At 35.7% G+C, this 8609-nt stretch overlaps 1 pseudogene; it reads right to left on the reverse strand.

The window, feature by feature from the left end:
• Nucleotides 1-1553: 1553 nt before the first annotated feature.
• LOC112480850 lies at nt 1554-1671 on the reverse strand (annotated as a pseudogene).
• Nucleotides 1672-8609: the final 6938 nt, after the last annotated feature.

Genomic DNA, 8609 nt, shown 5'->3' on the forward strand with positions numbered 1-8609 from the left:
TCTTTCTCAGACTTTTCTCTCACAGTTAAAGGTCTAGTGGAAGTCCATTTTTCTAGTCATTTGCAGCCCCAAACTCCTGGAATTTCTCCATTTCATTTTTATATTTGCATAAAACCATTTATTGTTTGAGCTCATCTCTTTCATCTTACACTTTGCTGAATAGTCAGTAGCAGTAATAGACATTCAGTTTTCAAGTCCTTTTCCCTGGAGTTACAGACTCTACAGGCACTTTATCTGTCTCCTAAATTACCACAGTGATAGCTATTATTTAACCAAATGCTTTGAGACTGCATAACATGGATCTCCATCTTTTTAGCATCTGATGTCAATTGCTTCCCTATCCATTGACTAACAGCTAAGCCAGTACTATAATTTACAATATTTTGTTATAAGAAATCTTGTATTAATTAAGCTATACTGGATAATGTAACACATAAAGCCCAAAATGTTATGGAGTAATGTGATGGAAATGTATTTCCTGGAGACATAAGGTCCCCCTAGTGGTGGGAGAGAGAGATAATAGGAGAGAGATACTTTTTTATACCATAATTCTGTGACCCACGCTGGCAGAGGCTGAGGCTCTTCAACCATATATTCCAAGTTTGTTCTGAGAATCTCAACCAAACAGTTAAAGAACTTTAACCATCTGAGTCCTGATTGAAGGTTCTCAAACTGTTGAACTTGCAACAGCAGCAGCAGCATTACCTAGGAACATGCAAAAGCAAATTTTCAGGCCATGTCCTACCTAGCTAGACTTACTGAATCAGAAACATTATGGGTGGGGTACAGTGTTGTGTTTAATAAGCCCTTTAGGTGATCTAATGCAGGCTAGGATTTGAGAACCATTGGCTTGCAGGACATCAAACTTTGGTTGAGAAGTGGGTGCAGTGACTGGTAAGACTTTCTCTCCTTTTCTGTGAAAGTTTAATTATGAAGAGAGTGTGTGGGCTGAACTATGACAAACAATATAGATTGGCTTCTTCAGCCTTCCTTATAACCTTCTAACATATCTTCCTATGCTGGAGAAACTGAAAAGTTAAGATCTCCACTTCTTAGATTCTCTTGCTGCTAGGGTTCCAAATGTAATTTAGGTTCCACCAATTAGATACACCCACATGAGATTTATAAGGTCAAAGTGAATGTCATAGGTCAAAGCTACCCTTCTACTGTTTGGTTATTTCTGCTGCTATTACCAGGGCTTGCAATACTTCTATAGAGGAAGTAAAATTACCTCTATCAGCTGTGGCAGAGATCCCAGTATCTAGTCTCGAGTGAAGTAGAACTACCTCTATCAGCTGTGGCAAAGATCCTAGTATCTAGTCTCAAGTCTGCTGCAGTCCAGAGTTATGGGACAATACATTATTTTGTTGATGTGGAGACGATGTGGTTCTGAAGCTGGGAAGTGCAGTGTTGGTTCCTTGAATTGCCAGGTTTTTAAAAATCTTTATATATTTTTTTACTTTTTAGGCAAGGCAACCCTTAGTTGACCTCAAGGATTCCAAGGACCTTGTCAGCTTACAATCCTTTATTTTTTAATTTAATTTTATTTTTTACGCCTACAGCACCTGGTCTTCCTAGGGGTCTCCCATCCAAGTACTAACCAGGCCCAACCCTGCTTTGCTTCTGAGATCAGCTGGAATCGAGCTTGTTCAGGGTAGCACGGCCGTAGACACCAACTAGCTATTGATGCTTGTTTTCCTGCTTGTGGCAAGGGCAGAAGTTCTCTTGGTGGCCCAGTTTTACAGTGTGACTTTGGTGAGTTTTCGAAAGCCCAAATTAGAGCCTATTTCAGCCATCCTAGCCATTGTACATCATATAATAAATCTTTTTTTCTGCTTAAACTTATTGGAGAGGACTAAGTTTTCTGAAACTGATTCTAAATGATACAATAGGTGACCTGTTTTTTCCTCCCTGGAAGCTTTTAGCACATTTCCCTATCTTTTGTGTTCTAAAATTTTACAACAATTTGTTCTAAATGGGAGTCTATTTTGATTCATGTGCTAGGCATTGGGTAAAACTTTTCTGTATAAAGACTTAAAACTTTGAGCTCAGGGAATATTTTTCTATATTATTACATTGATAATTTTCTCCCCTCTCTTTTCTTTGCTCTCTGGTATTGTCCAATTCTTTCTCTTACCCTTTGATATTCTCTATTTTTCACTAACTTTCTAAGGGTTATTAAACTTTAATTCTTTCTCTTGAATTATTTTTAATCTATTATATTTTTAATTTCTAAGATTTCTTTCTTGTCATGCCATATTGCTCTTACTTTTTTGGATATATTCTTTTCCTGACTCTTTCCAAATATTCTCCACCCCTCCTCCCCAGCTTTATCAAAGTATTATTGACGGAAACTGTATATATTTAAATTACATAATGTAATGTTTTGATATACATATACATTATGAAGTGATTTCCACAATGAAGGTAATTAATTAATATCACATCACATAGTTAACTTTTTTGTTATTTTTTGGTGAGAACACCAGAGATATACTCTCTTAGCATATTTCAAGTATAAAATACATTATTATTAACTAGTCACCATGCTGTACATTAGGTCTCCAGAACTTATTCATATCATAACTGAAATTTGTACCCTATGACCAATATCTCCCCTATTCACACATTCTGGTAACCACCATACTATTTTCTGTTACTAAGAGTTGGCTTTTTGAGATTCCAAACATAAAAGAGATCATGCAATATTTGTCTTTCTGTATCTAGTATATTCCACTCAGACCAATGTTCTCGAGGTTCATCCATATTGTACAAATGTCAGGGTTTCCATCTTTTCAAAAGCAGAATAATATTCCTCTGTGTGTGTGTGTACACCACATTTTCGTAGACATTCACTATGCCTTCACTTTACTCTGTGGGAGAAGTTGTAGGTTAAAAGGATCCCTCTTGGCACTGTGCTGTGCTACGTTGGGGTAAGGGTGTCATGAGTAAAGTGGAACTATTATTCTTACCATCTTTAATGCATATATTCTTGGAGTTTTTGCTCCAGTGGTGTGCTAAACTTCTCCACTGGACTCTTGGACCTCCTACAAAGGTACTCTTATCTGTGAGTGGCAGTCAAAATCAATGTCCTGTGGAAGAATGATAGAAAACTCCTATTCTACCATTTTGTTGATCTCAAAGGTTCTAATTAAAACTAATTCTAATTTTTTTAGAAGTTCCCTTTTGTTCTTCGAAGTATCTGTTTCCTTCAGTGTTATTTATAGTATTTTTTAATATTAATGTTCCTCTTTCTTCTTGCAAGCTTTCTTCACATATATGATAACTCTTGATTTGTATTTTGATTTGAAATAAATAAATTGTAAGTTCTGTGAATATAATTAAGGTTGTTGACTGGAAGACCTCACTTTAAGGGAAGCTAGCTCTTTTGCTGAAAGAATTGTAACTACTAAAATGCCAAAATTTTGCTCCGGGGCCATTCCATTTCTTCAGGGGAGCAAAAATACATTTATCTTTTCTATCTCAGAGGTAGACATTTGACTGTTTTATTATTCTGCCATGAAATGTCATATAGAGCTACACTGTCCAATAGCCATTAGCCACATCTAGCTACTAAGCACTTGAAATATAGCTAGTTTGAATTATGATGAATGTAAGTATAAAATACACACAGATTGTGGACTTAGTACAAAAAAAGTATATTTCTATGCTCAGTGCTTATATATGACTTTCAATGATCTTTTTTTCAGTTCTGTATCTTACTTCTTTTCATAGTACTAATTGGACAGAACTTTATACATTTTTTTTATTTTTTAAATTAAATTTACTGGGGTAACATTGGTTAATACAGTTATATAATTTTTAGGTGTACATTATAATTTAACATCTGTATATTCTATTGTGCGTTTACCACCTAAAGTCCAGTTTCCTTCAGCTACCATATATTTGATCCCCTTTACTCACTTCATCCTACCCCTAAACCCTATTTTGGCCCCCCTTTACCCTCTCTACCTCCTCCTTCCTCCCCCACCCCCCACTAGTAAACGAGTCTATAGTCCTCTGGTAACCACTAGCCTATAGTCTGATTCCTTTGTTTGTCCGATTCCTTTGTTGCTTTTAGGTTTATATCCCACATATAAGTGATATCATGTGATTTTCAACTTTTTCGGTCTGGCTTATTTCACTTAGCGTGATTATCTCGAGGTCCATCCAGGTTGTCACAGATGGCAGTATTTCATCTCTTCTTATGGCTGAGTAATACTCTGTTGTATATGCGTACCACAACTTCTTTATCCAATCATCTATCGTAGGACGCTTCGGTTGCTTCCATGTTTCTGGGGTTCTTTAAGTCTGCTAGTTTCACATCTCAGCTATAATTTCTTCCAAATATTCTTGAATTTTTAGCGTTTTTTTCTGCTTGGTTCCATCACTTACATTCCTTCATTTGATTTCTGTTTTCTAAAACCTGTTGAAAGCTCTAATGTGCTGATGTCCTTCCTCTTATTATTTTTATAATTTAGGATTAGGAGTTTTAAATTTCTTCAATATTATTTTCATATAGATTCAGGAAGAAGAGGAGATAGCATACTGTTAAGAGCATACTTTTTGACATAATAAACTATTGCAACTTAGAGGACATTCTCTGGATCATATACCCGGGTATGTCTTCAGCATTGCCTGGTACAGAGCACTAAAAATAGTAGGGATTCATTTCATTTCTAATGAATCTCAGACTTGTAAGATAAAGTGATGAATTCTGTTTCCTGAGTAGGGGAACTGTGTGAATCAGGGTTGTAATTAACCAAAACTAGTTAATTAATGAGGAAAAGAAAATTATTTAAAAGATATTGGGTAACTCCCGGAAATGTAGAGAAGACTGGAGAAGCGAGCTTGGGAAACTGGCAGAAACAAATGGACGCTGAGCATGCAGAATCATAGGTTAAGGCATGCCACATAACCAGGCTGGTGTGGACACTGCTACCACCCTACTGAGGACCAGATGATACAGCCTATGCCAACACAGGATGGTGCTCTTGACAACTCAGCCACTCAGAATTAGCTGCTGTTGTTGCCAGATGAATTCTTCTTTGACCATGCTTCTTTACATCACTAGCTCCTGCGTCAGTCCTTGGAGGGGGCATCTGATTACCAGAGCCTAAGTAATGGGCAAGTGGAGGGTAGGAAAGTAGGTACTGGCATTTTCTGCTATTATAATGGGAAGCTCTGCCTCCCTTAAAGGTTTATATAGAGGGGAATTCCTCAAACAGGAAAGAGGTTTAGCCAAAAGAAATAACAAATGTCTACTTCAGAGCATGTAGCTAATTTTCAGAACCAACATTCAGCATAACTTTTAGAAATGTGAATGTTTTGATACCTTTAGAAAATATATGCCTCTAATTATAGTAATTATAAAATGCAAAATTACATAGGCTGTGAGATCCACAACACTATATCAGATGATTAGTGAAGAATAAAAAATATGAAGATTTAGAAGAAAGAGTTGATATCAATGGTCCAGCTTCTCGTTCAATGCAGAAATCCTACCTCAAGATCCATTCCAACATTTACAGTATTTGGGGAGCTCACTAAAGTAGGATTTCATTCCAACTCTCAATTTTTAAAAGTAGAATGTTAGAAATTTTCTCCTTATAGAAGATGAAATTTTCCTTCTTATAACATCCATCCATGAGTCCTAGATCTAATGGCTCTAGTTATTCAAGAATAGAGCATAGTACAATAGTCCCTCCAAACCTTATCTGTGGTTTCACGTTCTGTGGTTTTAGTTACCCACATTCAACCACAGTCCAAAACTATTAGATGAAGAATTCCAGAAATAAACAACTTAAAAGTTTAAAACTGAACACTGTTCTGAGACGTGTAATGAAATCTCGCACTGTCTTGTTCTGTCCTGCCCAGTATGTGAGTCACCCCTTGGTCTAGCATATCCACGCTGTATACACTACCCATCCATTAGTCACTTAGTAGCCATCTCAGTTATCAGCTCAACTGTCATGGTATCACAGTGCTTGTATTCAAGAAATCCTTATTTTACTTAATGATGGCCCCAAAGCACAGGAGTAGTGATTCTGGCCATTCAAATATGCCAAAGAGAAACCATAAAGGTTTTATTTTAAGTGAAAGTGTGTGTGTGTATGTGTGTGTATATATACATATGTATGTGTATATATATGGAAAAAACATAGTATATATAGGGTTCGGTACTATCTTTGGTTTCAGGAATCCACTAGGGGTCTTAGAATGTATTCCCCAAAGATAAAAGGGGATTAGTATAGTTAAAAGCTTTAACTACTAGAGTCAGACCACTATTTGATCCCGGCTTTATTTCTTACTAGTTGGGTTACCTCTCTAATTCTGGTTTTCAATATCTGGAAAATGAGGATTATATCCTAAAGAGTTATTGTGAGGTACAAGGAGATAATTAAATGCTTACATCCATAACCAGCACACAGCAAGCATTCAATAAACATTGATGACAATGATTGATAATAATGATGATGATAACAGCATTTCTGAAATTGAAAGCCAGCTGCCATAGAAATGTAGAATGATACTGGAGAAGGAACACTGAACTGTTGTGAAATTTCAGTTGTAATTTTGATTCTACCTGACTAATTCCATAATCTAAAAGAAGTTACCATATTATTCTTTTTGCAAAATAAAATATTTCAACTAAATTATCTTAAGATATCTTACCATTCTAAATTTGAGACTCTGTATACACCTATGTTAACTGTTTTTCATACTGAACATTACTAGTTCCTTCAACTATACCTTATATAACTTGATTAACAGACTCATCATAGCCTCAGTCACGTTTCCTCGGTATCCAGGATATTTTATTAGTAGGCTCGTTTCTTCATATAGCTGAAATTCTTATCCATATTTTAAAAGTTGAAAATAGAACATAAAGCTGTGTATACAAAATACAATATAAAGCTATGAACAATATGGCTGGCTTGCATTAACTCTTTATGAAAAGAAAGTGCTCTAATCTTATACAAGCAAAAATTGATTATGTTTTGCAATGTTTTAAATACAGGCCACACACACACACACATACACACACACACACACACACACACACACACACACACACACACACACACACGATGAACTGAAAACCTACAGCATTTGGAAAACCCTAATGCTACCTCTAAGCAAAGGCCGGCATTATCTCTTCAAGTGTTGACCTTGCTTTTAGAGACTTGTGCTATTTAGAATTTTGAATGGCACTTCCAAAATATGTATGGTGCTATATGTTTCATTAAATTAATTTAATCCAGCCTTTTCAGCCTTTATGAAAGCTTTGAAAATTCAATGTTGCCTGAACTTTCTATTGCCAAAAGTTTGGAAACATTGACTTAGAGATAGGAATAAGTAGCCAGAAATTGCTTTTGTAGAATACTCTCTAATTTTGTTTTGGAGAGAGCCTAAGTGTAGACGAGGACACTGAGAAAGAGAGACATTTTGGACTGTAGAGTCATCAGTGGACTGTAGATAATATTCAGCTTTATTCGGCCATACATTTCCCTTTCCTCTAGCCCAGATGGTAAAATGGCTCATCTATTCCACTGGCCAGCAAAACACGGGAGAAGAAGAGGAGCTGTTATAATCCAGATAAAAATGGATGATGTTTCAGAAGCAAGGGCAAAATATTTCTAGGCAATAATGATGGTACATTGATCATGCTTGTTAATATTTTACACTCCTTTTCAGATTCACAGCTTGAGTTTCACATTACTTCTAGGATTCCTGAGCAGTTCTGACCAGGAATTCTTTTTATTTTTTTTTTCATGTGTGTAAACTGCCATCATTTATGACCTTCAAATAACTTACTTTAGTAATTTCTCTTTGTGAAGTCTAAACATCAACCTCCAAATGTGTGACTTTTTAAAGAATTACTGTTCTTGAAAATCACCTAGTAATTTTATGTGGAGCATAATCTAATTAAGAATGTAGCTAGGATGAATGTATAATTACTAAATAACTGGAAAAAATGGCTACTTGATAGGAAGAACAGTGAGATACATAATTATGCGATCTGGTAGATAAAAATGAAGAGAGTAGGGTAAAGAAAGTTTTGTGGATGCTTGCTTCAGTGGTTGTCATTATGGGGAGTTATTCTGAGTCTGTGTGTGGGTGTTTTTAGCTATGTCATCACAGAAAAGATTTGAATTTTGTCTCCTCCAAAGATCTAGAGAAATCATTGATTTCTAGGAAATCAGCCTAGTCTTTCACTAATTAGAAATTCAGTTTCTTATGCAAGAGTGTGTAGAAAGAACTAGGTAAGATTTGTTCTTAGCTATTACTGGTATAACTATATCTCTGAATCTAATCCTATTCTATTTGTTACCAAAGCTTAACCTGAGTTTCCTTAACTACAGTTCCAATCATATTATCCTTTAATCTTAAAACATTTGACAGCTGTCTATTCCTCACGACATTGGGTAAAACCTTTTACTTATGTGCTCAGGGACAGTTATAAATAGCTGAGCCTACTTTCCCATTGTTCTCCTATGAGGGCTAGTTAATGCTCCATGGTAGTCAAACTAAACTTATTCATAAAATATACTTTATTATGATTCTACTAAATCCTAGGTGACTTTGCTTTTATTGCCCAAAATACC

This window comes from Pteropus alecto, unplaced genomic scaffold (assembly GCF_000325575.1).
Source record: "Pteropus alecto unplaced genomic scaffold, ASM32557v1 scaffold20, whole genome shotgun sequence".
NCBI classification, from domain to species: domain Eukaryota; kingdom Metazoa; phylum Chordata; class Mammalia; order Chiroptera; family Pteropodidae; genus Pteropus; species Pteropus alecto.